This window comes from Taudactylus pleione, unplaced genomic scaffold, assembly GCF_031769625.1.
Source record: "Taudactylus pleione unplaced genomic scaffold, aTauple2 ptg000005l, whole genome shotgun sequence".
NCBI classification, from domain to species: domain Eukaryota; kingdom Metazoa; phylum Chordata; class Amphibia; order Anura; family Myobatrachidae; genus Taudactylus; species Taudactylus pleione.
Window position 1 is genome coordinate 21,266,283 of NW_028284408.1, and position 12,069 is coordinate 21,278,351.

Consider the following 12,069-nt stretch of genomic DNA (forward strand, 5'->3'; position numbering starts at 1 on the left):
CCCGGGAGGGTTAGGGTTAGGTTAGGAGAAGAGGGGGTTAGGGTTAGGCACCATCAGGGGGGAGGTTAAGGTTATGCAGCCCCCCGGGAGACTTAGGTTTAGGCAGCGGGGAAGGGGGGGTTAGGTTCAGGCACTTAGAGGGGGGTTAGCGTTAGGTACTTGAGGGGGTTAGGGTTAGGCACCCCTAAGGGAGGGTTAGGGTTAGGTGGGGGGTTAGGTTAGTTTGTACTCACCTTTGCTGCTGTCGGGCTTCACCTCGGCCGGCGGTAAATCATACCGATCCCGTTGGGTATAGCGGGTCGGAGATGGGATGGGTGTGGAGTGGGGGCAGAGCAGGGGTGGGCTGAGGTGACCCAGCAGGCCCATAATACTAGTTCACAATAATATCTATATAATAATCGGCAATGACCTGTCTCCATCATGCAGTGAGAACATTGTGCAACTAATGATCAACTACAGAGAAGGTGCATCTATGTATATCCAACATACCAAAGCATGGCTCTTCACTGCTATGTATTTGGATCATAAATATGGAAGTGCAGTGAAAAAACATTCCTTCTTGCTTTGCGAACTCATGCCCTGAAACATACAAAGGTTAGCTTGACAAAATGGCATTTATTGTCATAGGACAGAACATGGGCAGATTGGGGTATTCTAGGCAAAGCACAGGTTAGCCACAGTAGTACGCTTAATTATTATGCAAATATGGCATTTGATTGTGTGGCATAAACATTTTATGAATTTCATGGGAAGGGGAATGAGACTACACGTTTGGATTGTTTTCAACACAGTACTTGGACATTAAGCACTAATTTCAGTGAGATGCCATTAAAGCCTATTAAAGGCAGATTTCATAGCAGAAGTATATTAAGATGTAGAACCAAAGTATATCAAAATGCAAAAGTTGTGAAACAAGCTCTTATGTCATCTGTACCGACCGTGACGATATACTAATGAGCAGTATATTAGAGGGAAAATATGTGACCATTGTTTTCCTGAGTCTTCTTGACATTTGTATTTGTACAGATTTGTCTGTATTAAAAATAACAACACAAATTGTTCCAGACAGCATTTTTATTGCAATTATAGTAGGCTCTTAAAGTCAGTTTTTAAACTCCTAATTCATTATTTGTCTTCAGATTTTTTTTTTTTTAATTAATAAAAACTGAAAAATTGTGTTATGGAAGCTCCAAGTATGCACAGGTGAAAGATATTGGTGTAACAATTGGTCATCTAAAAAAATTAAAGATGAAGTTAAGACATGAACAAGATTGGAACAGGCTAAAAAAATAATATCCGAGTGCTTGGATATTCCAGTAAGTACTAATGCAGTGTTGGCTAACCTTGACACTCCAGCTGTTGTGGAACTATATATCCCAGCATGCCCTGCCACAGTTTTAGCATGCCCTAATAGCAAAACTGTAGCAGTGCATGCTGGGTTATGTAGTTCCATAACAGCTGGAGTGTCAAGGTTAGCCAACACTGTACTAATGGGTCCATTGTGAGGAAATGGAAGCTGCATCATACCACCCAGGCACTGTCTAGAAAAGGCCACCCCTCAAAGCTCAGTATCAGAGCAAGAAGGAGCAAGAAGGAGACTTGTGAGGGAAGCCACAGAGAGGACAATTCTCACTTTGATGGAGCTACAGAGTTAAGTGGCTGAGACTGGAGTGAAGATACACCAGTCAACCATATCAAGGGTTCTGCATACAACTGGCATGTAGCATAGTTGCTGACAATCCAGTCGGCATAGCGGGGGGCGTGATGCATGTTTGATGGCGGAGCAGGGGTGTGACTGTGAGTTTGCGTCATTGCAACCACACCCCTGTTACACAATGCTGAAATTACTGCCGATGTGCAGCAGGGGATGGGGCCACGATGATGTGATTCAGCATGAAGCACATCATTGGTTCCCTTCAGACAGCCCACTTGTATTGTATAAGTGGCCGGCTGCTGGGGGGAAGGGGACCATGGGGGGGTGGCCGGCCGGAAGACTTGTCCACTTTTCCGGGTGGTCGGCCGTTCCGGGAGGGTAGGCAAGTATGCCGTAATGGGGATTGTCAAAAAAAAAAAACATTATGAAGAAAAACAACTTTAAAGCACATCTAAAGTTTTTGGCAAAAAAATATCAGTGTGACCCAGCTAAAATGTAGCGTAAGGTTTCATGGTCAAATGAGACAAATATTTATATTTTTGATACAATATGGTTATGTGTGGCGCAAATCTTGTAGTGCCCATTCCTCAGCAAACACCGTCCCAATGTGAAGTGTGTGTGTGTGTGTGGGGGGGGGGGGGCAACACATGTTGTCAGGATGCCTTCCTCATTGGGGACTAGCATCTTGTTAAAGTTGACGGACGGATGGATGGTACAAAATACAGGGAGATACAGCTGTGACAGCCTGCTTCAGTCTGCTGGAAAAATAAAGCTTGGGAGAAAGTTCATATTTCATGAGGACAGGGATCCCAAACACAGTGCCAAAGCAATACAGGTGTGATTGAAAAACAAAGAGGTGAATGTTCTTTAATGGCCAAGTCAAAGTCCAGATCTCAAACCAATTGAGAATAAACTACAGTCCACAAGTGTCATCCAACAACCTGTACAACCTGGAGCAAATCTGCAAGGAAGAATGGGCAACATTCACACCCAAACAGTCTGTGAACACCTGGTAGAAACTTACCCAACAGGCATTGTTATTGCAGCAAAAGTTGTTCTACAAAGTACTAGCCTGCAGGGGTCCATTACTTATGCAAGCATAATTTTATTTGTCTAAAAAATATCTGCAGACAAATAATTGTATTTATTTATTTATTAACAGTTTCTTATATAGCGCAGCATATTCCATTTTACAATTGAAAACATTTGTAGAACTAAACCGGGTAATAACAGACAGACATAGAGGTAAGAGGGCCCGGCTTGCAAGCTTACAATCTATAGGGAAATAGGCATTGATACACAATGATAGGTGCTATATATTGCAATTTGGTCCAGCCAGAATGCAGAGTTTCTTGGTGGGCTGCATGATCCAGTCACACAGGAATGTCGGCCAAATGTCAGGAGTATGTGAAAGAAAAACAATGTGTGAGGTTATGTGTGGACTGTGAGAGGGGATGTAATAAGACATGGAAGCTATGAAGGTTATATGGGAGGTTCTGGAATCTGATAAGCTTGTCTGAAGAGGTGAGTTTTCAGGGAACGCTTGAAGGATTGAAGATTAGAGGGAAGTCTTATTGTGCGTGGTAAGACATTCCATAGAGTGGGTACAGCCCGAAGAAAGTCCTGTAACCGTGAATGGGAGCAAGTAATGTGTGGGGATGAGAGATGCAGATCTTGTGCTGAGCGTAGCGGTCGGGTTGGGAGATATTTTGAGATGAGTGAAGTATGTTGATGTGGTTTGGTTAATGGTTTGGTTAATGGTTTGTAATGTAAGTAACAGTATATTGTATTGAAAACGGTAGAAAACTGGCAACCAATGGAGGGACTGACAGAGCGGGGCAGCAGACGATGAATGTTTGGCATGGAAGATAAGCCTCACAGCTGCATTCATAATGGATTGTAATGGCGATAGCCTGTTTTTGGGAAGACCAGTAAGAAGACTATTGCAATAGTCAATGCTGGAAATAATGAGTGCATGGATTAGAGTTTTTGCAGTGTCTTGTGTGAGATATGGTCGAAATTTGGATATGTATTTAGATGTATGTAACATGATTTTGAGACAGATTGAATGAGGGAAAAAAGGACAATTCAGAGTCAAGAATGACACCAAGGCAGCGAGCTTGTGGGGTGGTGTGGATTGTTGAGTAATAAATTATTAGTTTGAAAACTCACTTGAGGAGCCTACTGGTTCGCAATAAAAATATTGTCTGGAACAATCTGTGTAACATTACGTACGCACTATACAATTATCAAGTAGATCAGTCGAAAAATAGCTTTAAACTCTCCTGCATCAGAATGTCGGGATTTGATGTCCTGCTTGTCAATCTCGTTCCCCGACCTCCGATCCAGTTGAAGACATCACACACTGAGCTAAAAATTGTTCAATGTGTACAAGTGCACACCGATCCGATAATCACTCTGTCAGGTCACAGCGTTTATCAGATATGCAGAATTTATTACCAGGATTTAGTGTTGTTTGTAATACAGACTTTTATGAGGGGGTTTAACACATTTGCAAGCCACTGTTTATACATATACAAAAACATTTCTGTAATGTTGCTTTCATTAATTAAAGTGGAAGGAAATGCAGAGATGATGTCTCATTGGAACAGCAGATTATCTTGGATAGTGTATCTCAGCAATATTTGCAGTTATCCAGATCCTGAATCGGTTCGCTTAGCTCTAATTGTAATGTGTTAATAGGGTATTAGGAGTAAGCTGCTACATCTTGTAAAACATTCATACCATACCACTAATCCTCTATTTCAGATATGTGGCAGCCTGCACGGACCTGTGTTTCTGTTCCACACATCCACACAAATAAATATTCTTTTATTACACGTCAATTAATTGCTTAGTCAAAATAATGTGCCAAGGCAGAACTTGCCTCTTCCATTGGAACAAAACGGACACTGCGCGCCTGCTAATCAGTCCTTTGATTTCAACTGGTTTTGTTTTCCACAAAGGATTAGCTGTAAATTATAAACACTGTAATCTGGTGTCAGCACCCAGGTCCATGATTAAAGCAGCCATTACATTCAATCAGCACTCTGTTTATTCAACACTGATTAGAAAACTAGCAGCATCAGAGAGGAGCTTGGAACGCTGCCATGCTTCCTGCAGCCTGTTGCCATAAATCTGAAACACAGGACAATTTCCACCATAACAGAGCGGCAGCAGAGCACAGAATGCATGTTGTACTGTGCAGAGTAGGACTGTCCATGGCTTTACTTTTGACATTGAATCTGCAGTGCAGTCACAACGCGGATATGGAGTCTGACTTTCACCCACACAATTCCTCCAACAATAAAGAATCTGAAAGCCTGGTGGGTGTTAATGGCAGAAGGGAGAGAAATGAGCCAAATATTAATTAACAAAAAAACACACACAAAGAAAGAATGTTTATGTGTAGGTAATGCAGAACTAGCAGCGAGTTTTCAGAGTATCACTAAAGTTGGTTGTTAACCCTTTCACTGCTAAGGCATTTTAATTTGCCCACACCAGGGCCGGTACTAGGAGTTTTGTCACCAGGGGCAAGGCCATAATTTGGCGCCCGCCCAAGAAAATACAACATAGAGGACGAAAAGGGTGTGTGGTTTTCTGACACAGTAATGCCCCTTATAACACATTATGCCACAAATTAATGACCCTTATAACACATTATGCCACACATTAATGACCCTTATAACACATTATGACACACAGTAATGTCCCTTATGACATTTTATGCCACGGTAATGCCCCTTATTCATTAAGCTACAGTAATGCCCCTTATACATTAAGCCACAGTAATGCCCCATGTACATTATGCCACAGTAAGGCTCCATATACATTATGCCACAGTAAGACTCCTTACACATTATGTCACAGTAAGGCTCCTTACACATTATGCCACAGTAAGGCCCCTTACACATTATGCCACAATACAGCCTCTTTTACTTTAAGCCACAGTAAGGCCCCATCTCCCTTCTCTTACCTGCCAGGGCTGTGCAGTGGGTGAGCTCAGGACGGGGCTGCCACATGCTGGGGAACTGTCAGTACTACCATCATTGTAATGTGGCGCCGCTTTCACCACCAATTGGAGCTCACAGACCGGCAGCCTCTGCTGACTGGCTGCCGGTCCGTGAGCACTGATTGGCTTGCGACCGGCACCACATTACACTGACGGTGTCTATGTGACTCTCAAGGCCAGGATGCGGCTCCAAACCCACAAGAGCAGCAACCTAGCCTCCCATGACAGCCTCTCCCCGACACCCCCTCAAATCCGGCACCTGTGTCACGTGCCCCCTTAGCCCCCTCCCTAGTTGCGGCCCTGCCCACACAAATCACACCTTGGGGATATATTTACTTTATTGCAGGTTTTTAGAAGTGGAGATGTTGCTCATAGCAACCAGTTTCTAGCTATTATCTTTTAGAAGGTGCTAAATAAATAAGTAGAATCTGAAATGGTTGCTATGGGCAACATCTACACTTCTAAAAACCCCACAATTTAGTAAATATACCCCCTTTTTTACAAAATAAGTATAATTTAAAACAAACAAAATCCCATAGGTTTCATTACACCCTAATACTAGGCTGTATTGTGTAAGATAACACATTTTACAGTTATTTATTAAACAACGTTGCAATGGGCATCACAGACACTTAGCATAACTTCTTCACAGAACTGAGGGCCTGATTCAGACCTGGTCGCAAGCACTGAGCGCTCGCAACCGAGTCGAAGGTGGCCCACAGCGCATGCACACGATGGAGCCGGCTCCGTCGTGCACATGCGCGAGACCCGGCTAGCGACGGGCAATCCGTCGCTCCGGGTCTCGCACCAAAGGGGGCGAGTTGACGATGTTGAGTGACAGCTCGCCCCCTTTGGTGGGCGGGCTGGGGGGTGGCTGCCCAAATGGAGGTGTTACCATGAGAACGCCTGCCATTTGGGGGTGGCCCCACTGACCCACGAGTGATGTCAGTGGAGAGATTTCGGCTCTGTTAGAGCCGAAATCTCTCTGGGGCTTGCGGCCACGAGACCCTACCACAAGGGTCTTGTCGCAAGCCCAATGGTCGCGATGGTCTTGACCATCACGACCATCATCATGGCCGCTCACAATAGCTCACCAAGAGGCCGATCCACACAAAAAAAAAACCCGGCCCTGATTCAGAGCGAGCGCTCTGTCAGAGCGAGCGGCTCTGAATCAGGCCCTGAGGTCGTGGGTTTGATTCCCACCACGGCCCTAACTGTGTGGAGTGCGAGAGATTGGGAAGCGTTCGTTCATTGCGCATAGACTGTCCAGGAGAGTGAGTGACAGGAAAAGCCGTTTGTGGGTGGTGACAGGGGCTGGCCTTTAATAACGGTGGAGTGGATATGCGAACGCAGGCGTGTCTGAGCGTATCAACGCCATTTCAGAGGCGTGCATAATTAAGAGGCAGCTTCTTTGTACACGTAACCTGGCTGACTTTTACACTCAAGTGATCGCAGTGCTTGCGGCAGGGTATAGTAAACCTCAAGCGTTGCGTTCGCTTCCGATGGTACCCGATGTACTGATGGTTGCATACACTTCCTGGAGATGACGTGCACAAGTGGGTGTCTTAAGACAGGCTGGTGGGCTTCTACATACACAAAGCGATCACACGCCAAGACATAGTGGGCGTGCTTATGCCTTGCCTTGCGATCGCCTGCCTTGTTGGATGTGTTTCGGATTTGCATACGCTGGGTGCGAGCGTACGAATCTAGTGAGCGGGAATTTAGCCCATAGATTGTAAACTCTACTGGGGCAGGGACTGATGAGGATGGACAAAATATTCTCTGTAAAATCTGCGGAATATGTGTGGGCTATATAAATAACTATTAAAAAATAAATAAATATAGGTGAAAAGAAAGGATTGTTATATCTTTCTGCACAGCTGCCAGTCTCCTTATAAGAACAGTATCCTATTACTATAGGTACCCCATGGTTTTCTGAAATAGGGATAGGCAGATTGATGGGCTGACAGTAAGTCAGATGAGCTGACCATGTTGCTGCAGGCAGTTGATTGATTTTTTCCTTCTGCCCATGTGTCTAAGTTGCAGTGCGCATGTGTCCAGTGTTAGTGCGCATGTATCTAAGTTGCAGTGCGCATGTGTCCAGTGTTAGTGCGCATGTATCTAAGTTGCAGTGCGCATGTGTCCAGTGTTAGTGCGCATGTATCTAAGTTGCAGAGCGCATGTGTCCAGTGTTAGTGCACATGTGTCTAAGGGCCTGATTCAGAGTTGGGAATAGAGAGAGAGATAGTACTTAACTGTGTACCTGGACAAACCATGTTGCAATGCAAGGGGTGTAAATACATATAATTTTTTTTGCATGTAGGGTAAATACTGGCTGCTTTTACATGTAGCCCACAAATACTGCACAGCTTTATTATTACTCTACAATTTAGATGTCAGTTTGGAAACACTCCTCCCAAATCTAAATCTTTCTGCATATTTTAGATCTGCCCCACCTGCAGTGCAGCATGGTTTCACCAAGATGATCAGTTGAGAGCGATATCTCACTCTATTCCCAACTCTGAATCAGGCCCTAAGTTGCAGTGCGCATGTGTCTAAGTTGTAGTGCGCATGTGTCCAGTGTTAGTGTGCATGTGTCCAGTGTTAGTGCGCATGTGTCCAGTGTTAGTGCGCATGTGTCCAGTGATAGTGTGCATGTGTCCAGTGTTAGTGCGCATGTGTCCAGTGTTAGTGCGCATGTGTCCAGTGTTAGTGCGCATGTGTCCAGTGTTAGTGCGCATGTGTCCAGTGTTAGTGTGCATGTGTCCAGTGTTAGTGCGCATGTGTCCAGTGTTAGTGCGCATGTGTCCAGTGTTAGTGCGCATGTGTCCAGTGTTAGTGCGCATGTGTCCAGTGTTAGTGCGCATGTGTCCAGTGTTAGTGCGCATGTGTCCAGTGTTAGTGTGCATGTGTCCAGTGTTAGTGCGCATGGAGTCGCTGTTGAGATTGAGGTTTACTGTCTCAGAAATATCCTGAACAGTGACAGGGAAGTGGCTAAGCAGACGCATAGAGATGGCCATCTTATGGGCATGTTATCAGAGTGTCGCCTGCGTGTTGCTGACACTCAAAGTGGGCATCCCAGTCCTAACGCATTCATACGCATGGCTGTATACCAGGGAAGGGCATTTGCATAAAGAAGCAGAAGCAATACCGGCAAAAGCCACACACATGGGCACTGCTGATTCAGAATCCGCCCCTGAGACTCGGGACGAGCCCCCCTCGGGATGAGCCCCCCTCTATCCCTGGCAATTTAGTGCTTGTTGTCAGATGAAGACACGCATGTGGATGTGACCTCATGACCCTGCGGCAAGTCTACAAGAAATGCAATCATCAGATTGGGCAGGGGTCATGGGTTTTCTTTTCACCCCCTTTACACTTTTGGAATGTATTTAGAAGACAACTCCTATTCACTGTTAGCAATCATGGGGTTACAGGGAAATAAAGGTCATAAAACTGTATTTACACAGTCAATATAAAATACAAGGTATTTTTTTCTCCACCATTAAAAAAAAAATTACATTCTCCTGTTAAATTACATATAACATGTAACAAATCAGGAGTTTGTACCTATGTGATGAATAATCCTTGGAACTGATGACCCAAAATGGCTGCCACATCTTTGTATTCTGTTTATGGTTTCTGTATTTCATGCAAATCCAAACCTCTGTATTAGGTTCATGGTCTCTGTATTTTTGCAACTCTAAACCTCTGTATCATGTTTACAAAAAAGCCTATTCCTCATCGGGGGATGATTAGGTATCCACCTCGCAGCGGGGGATACTGATCACCAGAGTACTTCATCGTTGCTCCGGTACGGGGACAGCTGCTCTGAAAAACCTATTGTCCCAGTTGACCTTTTGTCCCAGTCGACCTACTGACTATCTAACATCTGGTGTCTATCTAGACACCGTCGACCTTTTTACTTTCTATCTGTTAATCCACACCATTTTCAATACAGGTGTTATAAATTAAGATGGAAGTCCAGGAACAGAGCATTTTGTCTCTCCTGGAATCGGTCATGTTGGGAGGGGATGTAGTCAGGAAGCCGACGGTCATAATGCCGACCATCGGCTTCCCGACTGTCTAATCCCGGCAGGGGTCTAATGACAGGCGTCGAGATCCCGACGCCTGGCATTTTACCGATGCCGGGAGCCCGACACCCGGCATACCGATCGAAGGTAAGCCGGGCGCGGGCAGCCGCAGTGGGGGAGGGTTAGGTTAGAGGCTGCCGGGTGGGACTTGGGGTTAGGCACCCCCTCCAGGAGGGTTAGGGTTAGGCTGGGGGAAAGGGGGTTAGGGTTAGGCACCCCCAGGGGGGGAGGTTAGGGTTAGGCACCCCCCCGGGAGGGTTAGGTTTAGGCAGCGGGGAAGGGGAGGGTTAGGTTTAGGCACCCCTAAAGGAGGGTTAGGGTTGGGGGGGGTTAGGTTAGTAAATACTTTAGACCAGTCGGGATCATCACTGGTGCCGGGCTTGCGGTGTTGGGATTTGAATGGCCGGACATAGGTCCGGTGGTATTTCATACCGATCCCGTTGGGAGGTATGCCTTGAGTCCTATTGGAGAAAAGCACTGCACAAATAAAATTATTAATAATAATAATAATAATAATAATTATTATTATTAATAATGTGACACTTCTGATTCCTGTGTTGTGTAGGTTATGCCTACTTTACAGTTACATTTTTAGACTTCTTTACACCCAAAAGTAAAAATGTGTTTGGAGTAGGGGTGAGCGGGTTCGGATTTCTGAAATCCGAACCCCCCCGAGCCCCCCCGATCCGAGTCCGATCCGAGTCAGGCTCGACTTTTCCCGCCTGACTCGGATTCTGAAATCGAGGCAAAACGTCATCTTCCCGCCTTCCGAGTCTCGCGGGTTTTGGATCCTATATAAGGTACCCACGTCGGCGCCATTTTCTCACTCGGCTGTGGACAGTGAAGAGGGAGGGTGGGAGTTAGGGCTGTGTAGTGTAGTGTAGTGTAGTGTAGTGCTGCTGTTGTCCACTACTTCAAAGTCCATAGGGGCTGGCTGTGTTGTGCTGTGCTGCTGTTGTTAATAGGGGCTGTGTCCACTACTTCAAAGTCCATAGGGGCTGGCTGGACTGTGTTGTACAGTCAGTTCTCCATAGGGGCTGTGTCCACTCCAAAGTCCTGTGCAGTGTCCCAGTCCTAAAGGAGTGCTGTAGTGTTGTCCAGGGGGTGCTCTGTCCATCAGGGGTGCTCCCCCCAAGTGCTAAAAAAATAATATATTTTCTGTGTTTGTGAATTGTGTGCGCAGTAGCCGCACGTGCATCAACAAAGTAGTGCCAAGCGTGCGCCTGTGTCATAAGTAAAGGGCCGGCTGGCTTGACCGTTAAGGGTGCTGTAACCCCCGAAAGTACACTCCAGTCCAAACCAAAAAAAAAATTATTTTCTGTGTTTGTGAATTGTGTGCGCAGTAGCCGCACGTGCATCAACAAAGTAGTGCCAAGCGTGCGCCTGTGTCATAAGTAAAGGGCCGGCTGGCTTGACCGTTAAGGGTGCTGTAACCCCCGAAAGTACACTCCAGTCCAAACCAAAAAAAAAATTATTTTCTGTGTTTGTGAATTGTGTGCGCAGTAGCCGCACGTGCATCAACAAAGTAGTGCCAAGCGTGCGCCTGTGTCATAAGTAAAGGGCCGGCTGGCTTGACCGTTAAGGGTGCTGTAACCCCCGAAAGTACACTCCAGTCCAAACCAAAAAAAAAAATATTTTCTGTGTTTGTGAATTGTGTGCGCAGTAGCCGCACGTGCATCAACAAAGTAGTGCCAAGCGTGCGCCTGTGTCATAAGTAAAGGGCCGGCTGGCTTGACCGTTAAGGGTGCTGTAACCCCCGAAAGTACACTCCAGTCCAAACCAAAAAAAAAATTATTTTCTGTGTTTGTGAATTGTGTGCGCAGTAGCCGCACGTGCATCAACAAAGTAGTGCCAAGCGTGCGCCTGTGTCATAAGTAAAGGGCCGGCTGGCTTGACCGTTAAGGGTGCTGTAACCCCCGAAAGTACACTCCAGTCCAAACCAAAAAAAAAATTATTTTCTGTGTTTGTGAATTGTGTGCGCAGTAGCCGCACGTGCATCAACAAAGTAGTGCCAAGCGTGCGCCTGTGTCATAAGTAAAGGGCCGGCTGGCTTGACCGTTAAGGGTGCTGTAACCCCCGAAAGTACACTCCAGTCCAAACCAAAAAAAAAATTATTTTCTGTGTTTGTGAATTGTGTGCGCAGTAGCCGCACGTGCATCAACAAAGTAGTGCCAAGCGTGCGCCTGTGTCATAAGTAAAGGGCCGGCTGGCTTGACCGTTAAGGGTGCTGTAACCCCCGAAAGTACACTCCAGTCCAAACCAAAAAAAAAATTATTTTCTGTGTTTGTGAATTGTGTGCGCAGTAGCCGCAC

General features: G+C 45.8%; 1 protein-coding gene across 4 annotated transcripts in view; it reads left to right on the plus strand.

Annotated features, from left to right (window-relative positions):
- The window catches only part of ACVRL1 (activin A receptor like type 1), a 182,821-nt gene that overhangs the window by 124,140 nt on the left and 46,612 nt on the right, over nt 1-12,069 (plus strand). The gene's annotated exons all lie outside the window — the stretch shown is intronic.